At 37.5% G+C, this 12,445-nt stretch overlaps 1 long non-coding RNA gene across 1 annotated transcript in view; it reads right to left on the reverse strand.

The window, feature by feature from the left end:
- Positions 1–3,083: 3,083 nt before the first annotated feature.
- Positions 3,084–12,445, reverse strand: part of LOC126499623 (uncharacterized) — a 263,178-nt gene continuing 253,816 nt past the window's right edge. Inside the window, exon 3 of the long non-coding RNA XR_007591124.1 lies at positions 3,084–3,499. This is a non-coding gene — a long non-coding RNA (uncharacterized lncRNA). The remainder of the gene's footprint in view (positions 3,500–12,445) is intronic.

Here is a 12,445-nt window from a genome sequence, read left to right on the forward strand (position 1 = left end):
TGACCTGACTTACCTATTAGATTAATACCCTATAATGGAAGCAGAATAATGCCCCCCCATGAGTTGTTTTGGGTCATGATATTTTATCACAGTTATAGAAACTTAACTAAACTTAAACAATAATAAAGTGATTTAGACAACACTATTCTTATTTTTCTAATGATGTGTGAAGTGTCTAATAAACATGCATGTTGTAATAAATTAAATTTGTGTCAGTGAAAACGTATTCGATCCGTATGCTAAAATAACCAGACCAGCTCAAAACAACAGGTATAATTTAATAATTGAAAAAAAAAAACGGGAAACTCATGCTACTGGACAAGGTCCAAAATCCAAACAGGCCAGATGATCACTGCACACAGAGAGCCTGCACACCTCTCTAACCCCGTTTTTCTATCTACCTGGCTCCAGGTGGTCACACCCAAGCCAGATGTGATTGGTTGAGCTTCCCCATCAAATTTTTATTAAGTTATTATCACTAAAACATGTCATTATACATTTATTAAAAATATTATACAGCAAGGACCAAAGAAAAGAAAACTGCTTACCTGTAAATTATAAAATTATAGGCCTACAAACACTTTTATAGAAAATTAGTCGATTTCACCAGGAGGTAAATATGGAATTTATTTTTGTGCTTTAGGAGTTCGTTTAAATATATAAAGGGAAGTTAGAGCACGTGTATCAGGCCCCCAAAAGTTAGCAGGCCCCAGATCTTAGCACAACTGGCTTTATGATAGAAGGATTATTCAGGTCATCAAACTCAGCATGTAGACAGTACTCTCTGCCAAAATGAAAACAAAGACCTACTCCATCAAAGTCCATAGTTCTAGGAAAGTCTCTAAATGTACTTCTGTTTTGGCTTCCCTTCTAACTTTTCTGGCTAACTGTTATTGCTAACTAAAGTACATCAACCTACAATATGGTGTTTGTGCTTAAAAGCTCACTCAAAGAAGGCTAAAGTCTATACAACGATCCCAAATACTCAGTGTAATTTCCAGATGGCTAATGAAGACTTTCTATTAACTTAAACCTGTATCTGAGTAGTCTTTTTCTGGTGGATACCTTATAATATGACAGATCTGTGGATCCTAGGGAAAAAAGAATTTCTGTATTGATGCTTGATGAAGCCTGCAGTACATCAGCTAGATTGGCTTAAGATAGGCCTTGCAATCACATGGTAGATAGCTATGATATCACATGTCTGCTAATGTACATGAAGCTGAAATGATACAAGCATTTGTAATTCCAAAATTACCTTTTGTCCTCACCGAGGGGTTATTTCTAGTTGACATGATCTGGGAACAAATTGTTTGATTCTAAGAAAGAAACCAAATCAGATTTTCTGTAACAGTATAGAATCATTGTTTTCTTTACAGGAAAATTGGATCTTGAGTTTGTGATTAGTGTTTCAGGCTTTCGTATATTCAGTTTCTTTTCCCTAAGATGCTTAAGGATCTGACACATTTAGTTTTCAAATATTAGGCAAGAAGCTGAGCAAGTTAATAAAGCAATGGTAAGCCCCTTTCTCTGCTTTTTCTTTCCTTCCTTCCGGGCCTCAGGCTGAAGGCTGCAGTTTTTTGTTTTTTTTTTTGGCTTCCCCACTTCATGTGGCCTTAGAGACACACTTCCAACTACACAGAATGCTGTCCCCCTAAAAGATAGAATGTTGACATTGAATCCCTTCCAATTTCTGACAGTGTTCAGACTTACTACCTTCACGAAGCAGTGCTTTAAGATTTGCTTGTTTGTTTGTTTTTTTTTTTCCAGAATTTGTAATTACTATTCAAGGAGAATTTAGTCTGGTATTGTCTTGTCTTATAAGACTCAAGAAGCATCTTTTAATTTCTAAGATGTTATATAATTGCTTTCTGAATTCTATTTTGCGAATCAGCAAATCCGTCAATCCAATTATCATTTTTACAATTTTATAGGTATCTTTTGATTGCTTTTAATTGTTCTCATTTTCACAGGCTTTCTTCTATTCCTCTGTAATAAACCTAGCACGGAGAGGTGCATTCATGTGTGGAAATGCAGTGCTTCGATCTCAGATTTCATTGTTTTTCTAGTTCTACACATTTGCAGTTATTCTTTGAAGATAATGACTCTGGGTGGTTCCTGTTACGTTTTCTATGTTGGACTGAATACAGTAAGCTACTATTATGTCTGCAGGCTTTGGATAGGCCTCACTCAAAGCTATATTCTCAAAGCAATGGCTAGAAGTATCCTTTACCATAAACCATGAACTTGTCCTATATTCTTGGTCCTTCTAGTCCCATAAATGCTTCCATAAATCATTGAGTTTCATAGTAATCTGTTCCTCACAGCAAGTGCTATCTGATGTTGTCATCTGTTTTTTGTGTTTTTGTGTCTTCTCATTATACCATCCATACTCTTCTTTGTCAGAGGTACCGTGCAGACTTGCACTGTGAGACATTTTACTTATTAGCTATTTATTTCCCTATTTCCCTTAATGCAAACAGCCTTTTATGTCTAGATTTCCTCTTCTCAATGTGGCCTGTACTAACCATACTTTTCAATGTTGTCCAGACCCATAAGTACAGATTTCTTAGGAACATGGCATTTTCCTTAAAGAGATATCCCACTTTCTCTGAAGAATGAATGGAATGAGGTCAATTATAAACAGATTTCAAATTAGCATATACTGAATCTCATAAAAATTACCTATCATGTCTCTTTGTTATACTTTTAGTTTTTTTTAGCTGCAATATTCAGGGAAATTATCGCCTCTCTTGGAAAGAACATGTTGATTAGAGTATTATCAAAAGTTTAGTAATTACTTTAACTTTATTCTGTTCTTTATGTTTCCAGTGTCTTCACCTTTCTGGTTCATTCAACTGTAGTTATTTCAATCTTTCAAATTGTTGTATGGTATATGCTTGGTAATATTATTCCCTTCTTTTCTTATAGAGTTTCTTTTTCTTTTCTTTTTTTTAATATAAATTTTTATTGAAAAAAAAAAAGATTTCCGCCTCCTCCCCGCCTCCCATTTCCCTCCCCGTCTCCCTTTTCCCCCCTCCTCCCTCTCCTCTCCCCCTCCCCCCCACTCCTCTCCTCCTCCCTCTCCAGTCTGAGGGGCAGTCAGGGTTCCCTGCCCTGTGGAAAGTCCAAAGTCCTCCCCGCTCCATCCTGGTCTAGGAAGGTGAACATCCAAACTGGCTAGGCTCCCACAAAGCCAGAACATGAAGTAGGATCAAAACCCAGTGGCATTGTCCTTGGCTTCTCAGCAGCTCTTATTGTCCGCCATATTCAGAGAGTCCGGTTTTATCCCATGCTTTTTCAGTCGCAGTCCAGCTGGCCTTGGTGAGCTCACAATAGATCAGCCCCACTGTCTCCGTGGGTGGGTGCACCCCTCGTGGTCCTGACTTCTTTGCTCATATTTTCCCTCCTTCTGCTCCTCCTTGGGACATTGGGAGCTCAGTCCGGTGCTCCAGTGTGGGTCTCTGTCTCTATCTCCATCCATCTCCAGATGAAGGTTCTATGGTGATATGCAAGATATTCATCAGTATGGCTATAGGATAGGGTCATTTATCTAGTATACTTCCTTCTGGTTTTTTTTTTTTTTTTTTTTACTGTGAGCTCACCTTTAGAAAGAAAGTGTTTTATGGATGTTTGTGACAGCTAATCTCAGGTGGCAAATTGACTACAACTGGAAATAACTAAATAGTGAAGCTACCTGGCAGTAGGTGTACCTGTGAGGGGTTTGAATCTCTGTCTAGAAGCGTCTTTTATCTTTTGAGGTAGAAAGACACACTTTGAATCTGATTCTTAACCTCTAGTGGCAGCCCAAACCAAAAAAAAAAAAAAAAAAAAAAAAAAAAGCAGAAACTAAAATATTTTGTTTGTGCTATAACATATAAAGCTTGCCTGAGGATTAGGGTGTTGACCTAGCCACTAGTTAGCCATAAAGGCCAGGCAGTGGTGGCACACACCTTTAACTCCAGCTCTTGCAAGACAGAGGCAACAGAAATCTGTGGGTTCAAGGTCACCCTGGGCTAGCGTAGACTGATCCAGTGTCCAGTGTCAAAGAGAAACAGAGCCAGGAGGTGGTTCACACTTTAAATTCCAGGACTTGGGAGACACACACTTTTAATCCCAGCACTAGGGAGTTAGAGACAGATAGGGTTGTGGCTCAGAGGAGAGGAATATAAGAAGGGAGGAGACAGGAGCCCAGTGCATTCAATATAAAGATTCCTAGAGACAGGAAACCCATTTGGTCTGAGAATTTGGTAAAGGTGAGAGTTAATGGCTGGCTTTTCTGTTTTTCTGATCTTTCAGCTTTCACCCCTAATGTCTGACTCTGAGTGTTTATTATTAATACCAATTAGAATTCACAGTACAGAAGGAGGCTTTTGCTTTTTGATGGACTACCATCACTCTTCCTGGCAAGTTCATCTACTCTGTTGCTGAATCATTCCTCTTTGGTATTAAAATCTACTTTTTCAGGATTGAGAGAAAATGGAAGACCAGCAGAACTCTAGGAATCCTCTGTGACTCTAGCATCAGACTGGAACTGCTCAGATATCCAGTCTTTGTTGGACCAAACATTGAGATCCTAGGCCTTTCCATTAGGAAACATCTGTTATTGGCCTACTCAAACCACAGCCTGTAAGACACTCTAATAAATCCCATTTATATATTTAATTGCTTTTTACATATCTGGATTTGTAAATGTGTCTGTGTGAGCACTTCTCTTGCTGAACTTGTTTTAAGTTAATATTTCTGGCTGAAGACCTGCAACACAATTTCCACTTACTAACAAACATCAGCTGAATTGTGCTTTACCTGGGTCTCAATCTTCTCTTGCCCTTAAGATCTAGAGCTCTGAGTTTGCACAGATGGAAATTGTTGTCATTACTTGGCAGCTTCAGTTTCTCCAGTTCACTCCCTTTCCGATTTATTTATTTATTTATTTATTTATTTATTTATTTATTTATTAAAGCTTTCTGCCTCCTCCCCGCCACCGCCCCCCATTTCCCTCCCCTCCCCCAATTAACTCCCCCTCCCTCATCAGCCCCAAGAACAGTCAGGGTTCCCTGCCCTATGGGAAGTCCAAGGACCTCACACCTCCTTCCAGGTCTAGTAAGGTGAGCATCCAAACTGCCTGGGCTCCCACAAAGCCAGTACATGCAGTAGGATCAAAACCCAGTGCCATTGTTCTTGAGTTCTCAGCAGTCCTCATTGTCCGGTATGTTCAGCAAGTCCAGTTTTATCCCATGTATGTCAATTGCTTCCCTGTATTTGGCCATTCTTGATTCTTAGTTTCACAGTTAATGAGGCATCTTTTAAAACATATCATATTTAATCACATATTTACATAAACTAAAAGCATGAGGAATTTTGCCAAACAATAATCTGTGATTTTTTTATTATATTTTACCTGTTTAGCTATACTTTAGAGTACACTCTGTCCCAGACTACAATATGCTGAGATCACACTAAATGTTTGTTTAATTCCCTAAAAATTCATGAACATCCTTGCCTCTAAAACTTCATATATGCACTTTACCTGCTTCTTATATAACTCTTTATTAACGTTCCCATGTTCTTTCTGGGAAAGTTCATACACATGCTTAATGCTGGACTCTAATGACTTCTCTGTGGAGCTGCAGCTGGATTTTCAAACTGACTTCTTAGGTTTCTGGCAGCTATGTGTCTGCCATGAAAACTAGAATGTCCAATCCTTCTGAGACTGGCAAAGTGAGTTTGTACCCTATAATTTCACAGTAAAGTTTAGAAGAAAGCAAGAACAGAATTATATAATTAGAATGTGATTTTAAACATATAGCTCAATTTGGAAGCAATTTTATAACATCTATTCTTTCCGACTTTAACGACTCTTGGATATAATGTGCTTTCAAGCAAAAAATGGTCTTTCCTACTCTGCAACCATTACCAAGTTGGGTTTGTTCATAAAAATGCTAAGCATTCATTTTCAAACATTAACTCCAAACCAATACATGAAAAGAGATACTGAAGATTTGGTGGTGTCTGTACTTCCATTTTCATGCAAATAGAAGCAAACAACTATAATTACAAATTACTGCTTGCCTTTCATAGTCCTACACTGAAAAAATTATATGTATTAAAACAATAACATAATGGACCCAAGTACAGGCTTATTATTCACATTCGGGGATACTGTTTTCACTCCCAAACCATACAACAATGTGGGATAACTGGTTTCTGAGACTGTCACAGGTGATATGTAGATACACACACATATAGACACAATGAACAAAGAAATATACATTGTAAAACAAATACCTTAAAATAGATACCATTTTAATTTACGTTATTAAAACAAGTCACTACCAAGCATAGGCACATATGGAGTACCAATTTTAAATGATTATGTCATGGAAATTAATCTTATATTTTGAATATAACCATATACACTCCATTAATGAATGAATAAAAATTTCAATTAAAAATTCAATCATTTCTTGATTCAAATGTAAGATTAAATATTGTGCCATATACTAAAATTCTAGTCTAAGTGTTTTAGACTAGCCATGCAAGTCATGCACCTTCTATATTGTATAGCCAATCCAGAGTGAATTTAAAAAGAAAACTTTTTATTTATTTAGTCATAACTCAATGCATAATGTCACTCACCTAATAAAGACTGACATGTGGATTAATGATGATGAAATAGGGTTACAGGGATTGTGCAGCCAAGCATTTCTGTAGAGCAACAGCAACTTAAATACCAATAACATAGACATTTTCATATGCCAGTTTGTGCAAAATAAGTAATTTTGACTTTTGTAATAATTTAAAGCCATCTTAGTGAAATGTCTATGTCTATGGGCTTACCATACTTTTTAAATGATTAATTTAAGCATGTACTCAAATAACTTAGTAAATGTATATATAAGAGAAATATACAAGCCCAATATATATATAACACAAATATTTACACAAATATTTATGATGTACTTGTACTTATATATGTACATCATATTTATATATGTACAAACATATGTAACAAAAAAAGCTGAATTTGCAGTACTTTTGACCTCCTCCTACTGAACCCAAAGCACTTGCTTTTCTTACATCCACTACCACAGTGGGAAGGTCCGGCTGTGATTGCTGCCATCTGGGACAGTAATATGATGCTTTCTTTTGGTACCAGGCATAATAGTGTATCAGGACAATCCTGGAATGACAGGAGCAAGACTACAGAGCCAACATCCTGAGATAACACTTCTTCTCAGAGGAGTGGACATAAGAATGAGCAAATCGATCTAACTGTAGGCAACTGAAGGTAACTGTTGTCCTTGCTCTCCATTAGGCCTAGAAATAATTGAATCAATACATTAAATATTCCTGTGAGGCATAAAGAAATAATATATGTTACTCATATAGTGATGAAAATGTGGTCTTCAGCTATAAATGCAATAAAAAGCAAGTTACATAAATGTAGGTTAAATGACTTTAAAATAGTAAATAGAATAAAATAATTATAACTGTACTAAACCATGAACAAACTAAAAACACCAATAAAGTGTAAACATATGGTAGATAATATTAATAGCTATAACTTTATGTCATTGTAGTTCATGTTAGTGGTTCGGATCATCTTATTCAAAGATACTAAGCATTAGACAAGAATAAAAACCTAAAGACAGGACTTTATACAAAAATCTAAAACAAGGGTGTAAAAAATATTTAAAATGATGTACGAGACCCAAAGCCTAAGTTCACATAAAACTATGCTTTGTAATACACTTTGTAAATAACAGCAGAGGAAGAAAATGTTGAGAAAGCCATGGCACACTAACATCATAGACTCTGATGTCCAGACAAAGAAAAACTGAGTGATATTAACAGAGGTAAGATAATGCTTAGAAAACCATTCAGGTATAAAACTGATGAATGTGAGACCAAGAGACGGCTCAGTAAACAAATCACTCACCATTCACACACCAGAACCTAAAGCCAGACCTGGTAGCTAACTTCTGTAATACAGGCCAAAATCTCTCTTACAGGCTTTAGAGAAAGGGGGAAGTTTCCACACCACATAGTTGATGAGTAGTCCATAGTATGTCTTTAAGTCAAGCTGTTTCTGATTCTCAGCAGAAAAGAAAAGGGGTAGGCATTCATGCATTAAAGCCTATGGTGCTTGGAAAACTATGTACTTGACAATCACAGAGAAAAGGGGGAGACGGGAGGAGAGGAGAGGAGAGGAGAGGAGAGGAGAGGGGAGGGGAGAGAGAGAGAGAGAGAGAGAGAGAGAGAGAGAGAGAGAGAGATCCAGTGAGCTTAACCTGAGCAACCCATAGCCAAAACTAAGCATAAAACAGAAATGAGGACCACGGAGATGGCTAAACAGGCAAGGTTTTGTGCTATCCCAACTAACAACCTTACTTAGATCCATTCCCCAAACCTACAATGTCCTGCAACCTGTCCCTTGACTTCTATACATGAAGGCACATACACAAATAAATTCCTAAATGTAAAAAAAAATGTCTTGAGAAGCAATAAAATCAAATGATCACAAAGCAACATCAGCACAGGGTACAAAAGAAAATATAGTTTTGGTCCAAGTGATGCTTTAAGGAAGACTTAGTCAGCAGGCACGCCTCATCTCTATGGCGGCAGCCTTGCTAATTGGAAATGGAATTTACATTGCCTAGAATGGGGTCAGGATATGTGATCCAAACATAATGGCAGTTAACACTTGAAAAAAACAAGCTGCTTTCTAACATGACAAGAGTGATTTGCTGCTAATAATGGAGGGGAAAGGCCAGTCCTCTCAGTTACCCTTGACTTCACCTAGGACAAAAAAGAATGCACTCTGATGCCCGGAGCTCCTTTCATTCTTCCCGGTCATTACTGCTCAGTTATATCTACTGATGGAATCTATCATTGCCTACGTTATTGACACTAAAGCGGATTTGTTTGTGTGCCTACTGGATAAGACGGCTCTTCTGCCGTGCTCACACTGCTAAGGAGCTGAGAAAGCAAGTGTGGTACCGACTTCATTGCCTTTCTCTGGTTCACTTAGCCTCAAATCTCAGTGTGAAGAAAAAGCTATTAGTCCTTCATCAAGTTAGAGCAACGTGGAAAGCTGTCAGTCCTGAAATATTTGACTACTTATTAGTGCTGATGTGTTGGTCTGTTTTGTAAGAGAAGTAATTTAATAAATTCTCTAGAAGTTTGTATGCTTTCCATCAGAAAGGCACACTTATTTTAAACACAGTTCTGTTTTTTAGCACCCTACCCACTGACCCTTCAGAGCTGCAATTTTGTAGAAAGTGAATCTACTAAACTACATTGTCTTAACAATGAATTTCTAAGACTTTGCTTGTTCTGAGTAGTATTGTTCATATGTCAGACTGGGTTGGGAGGGTTGCTTCGTGTTTCCCTATTTTGGGGGCTGAAGAGAGAAGCATTTCTACGAATATACTTCAAGAAAATTGTCCCTCCACTGTTCACTTTTTTAGATGCTGGTAAAATTTACAGACATTTTCTAATGGAGTCTGACTTTATTTAGGAATGACATTTTTGAGCTCCCAGGAGCAGAGCAGCAGTGGTTGAAGTGGTAGGCTGTCCCTGGCATCGTATCTACACCAGCATCTACTTCATAGGTAATGTGCTCTGTACACTAATGGAAATGGAATTCTCTGTTCCTCATGTGTTTTATTGGTGGACTAAGACCCATATACAAACCATGCAGTGTAATACTTCCCGATTTTAGAGTATCCCGTGATTACCAGGGATTTTATGGTCCAGTTTGCTAGCATTAAAGCCCATGCTCTGCAGACTTAATAAGCTGGGCTCCAAGAAAGTCCCTTCTCCTCCATGGACCTGTTCAAAGGATAACTAATTTAATTCTGCTACCAGGGATGAATATCCCCCGAACAGGCACTGTGCCTCTCCCATTGACTATAAAGCTATTACACATTGGAATTTCCTCCAGAGCACTCATATTTGCAGAGTGAATGAGGAAAGACTCATAGGCTCTTTGGCCAGCCACCTGGAAATCTTGTTGCTGGGAAAGAGGTGCACAAGTAGTCAGACCACCCAGGAAGAGAGGCTGGAGCCAAAAGAGTGTTGATGAGCAGTGCTATGCCTGCCTGGGAATGCTTAGTTATGCATACTCTTGTCTTTCTACAGTCAGAAACAGAGGATAGACTTGGGGAAACACTGGACCGCTATGTGAATCATCCCAACTTGACAACATTGAATAAATCTCCCTTTACTTATTATAAATATATATGTATATATGTGTGTATACATATATTAAATAAAATATATACATATGTATTATATTTTTCTGTTATATAGATATATACAGATGATAGATAGATAGATAGATAGATAGATAGATAGATAGATAGATAATCAGGGAAGGAGACACACACACACACACAAAACATATGCACAGCTTGTTTAGACTAAATATTTCCAAATGGTTAAGTCTGAGTAACCATAGTGGAGGTTGTGTTATTATGATGAAGTTTCTTCAAAGTAATATTTTTTTTTCGAGACAGGGTTTCTCTGTGTCTTTGGAGCCTGTCCTGGAACTAGCTCTGTAGACCAGGCTAGTCTCAAACTCACAGAGATCCGCCTGCCTCTGCTTAAAAGCCTGTCAGGCATATTATTTTATGACAGACCAAACACTGAAAAATAAAGTCTTCAGAAGAACACAGTGAAAAGAAAATGACCTTTTTAATAATATAAGTATTGGAGACTAGCATGGCAGCATCTGTAAGTAGCAAAAATATTATTTGTTATCTTGGGTGCATTAAAGAACTCTAAATGTTGCAAGAAACCTTAAGTTCATATAAAAATGTTATTTTTTATGATTAGTAAAGTTGAACTTTTCTAAGTTTTCTTTTGCCTCTATGTTTAAAAAACAAAGAACTATTTTAACTAATTGACATTTCTTACTCTCCTGTCAAAGTCTTGTTTAAAATTGAGGTGTTCTCAGAAAACATGTGCTGTAAATTTTCTCTTCAAGTATAAGTTTCAGTTCTGTGGTGGTTTATAAACTGTAAATTCAGTGAATTCTGCATTAGTTCATGAGATTGAAAGCTTGAGGGGGACTCTTAATTTGGTGATGTAAGGAGTTGTGTTTTCTGGTAACCAGACTCCACCATATCAAATCATGTTACACTTCAATGAGAGGCAAGATTAAACTAACGGAAGTTAGCTTGTTACAAGCGTCATCTGTGAGGAAACCATTGCTATGCTACCCAGCATGTTTATCAATTAGGGAAATGAAATGCCTAGCATGTCAGGAAGTCAGTGGCCTGAAAGAAAACAACACAGCAAGAAGTTATATATTTTCATTCATTTATTCATTGGTTCTTTTTGCCTTACAAATGAGAGGCAGTGTGCTGGGCAATGAGGATATTTGTTTTAGAATTTGACCTAGTTGTTGTCAAATGAACATCTACAACATGATAAATAGGAGCTAAACAGTCGTACCTGTCCATCAACTGTCTCCCAAATACCCTAACTATATGTACGTGAGGTGGGAAATGTGAGTGAAGGATACATCTTGCCCTCACATCACCAACGGATTCTGGGAAATAAGCTTGTAATACTGCAGTGCTCAGCATGGCAGGCACTACTGAGAACTGTAGAGAAGTCCTCACTACTGTGAAGAGACAGAATATATCTCAGGATGATGCTGCAGCAAAACATAACAAAGATTCAAAAGAAGGAAATGAAAGGGTCTTTCTTAGCAATTCTTAATAATATGGATACCTTTCACATATATGCATGGCTATTCATAGCTGATCTAAACTGTACTATGTTTAATAATCCATGCTATCATCAGAAATTATTCCAAAACTGTAGGGGAAGACATATTGCATGTCACTAGCAGGTACCTACAGCAGTGATGAGCAGCCAAGAGCTTCTCCAGAGCACCAGAGTTCTGTTCCCAGCTCTTATGTTGGGGTCTCACAAATATCTGTGATTATGTGATTCTATCTCTAGGAGATCCAACCCAACACTCTGTTTTGGCCTCTGACAATACAAAGGGAAGGGGGAAGGAGAAAGGGAGTAAGGAAAAAAAGAAGGAAAGAAGGGGGGAGGGAGGAATGGAGAAATGGAGGGAGGAAGGAAGGGAGTACAAAGGAAGAGAAGAAAAAAGAAAAAGAAAGACAAAAGGAAAGAAAGAAAGACAGAAGGAAAGAAAGAAAGAAAGACAGAAAGACAGAAGGAAAGAAAAGACAGAAGGAAAGAGAGAAAGAAAGAAAGAAGGAAGACTTCAAATGTAACAAGGTCTAAAAGCATATCACTTACAGCATGTGCTGAAGGAAGATTAATCTGCTCAGAAAATGTAAATGAAATTATAAAGGGCAGACAATAATTGATTGAGAACCAGAAGGTAACTTTTGAAAAGCCAGACTTAAAACTTGCATAATGATGGTTCCATGATTCATGAAGTCACATTTTAAGA

The sequence above is a fragment of the Alexandromys fortis genome, unplaced genomic scaffold, assembly GCF_014885135.2.
Source record: "Alexandromys fortis isolate MF-2015 unplaced genomic scaffold, M_Fortis_MF-2015_v1.1 scaffold_35, whole genome shotgun sequence".
Taxonomy (NCBI): domain Eukaryota; kingdom Metazoa; phylum Chordata; class Mammalia; order Rodentia; family Cricetidae; genus Alexandromys; species Alexandromys fortis.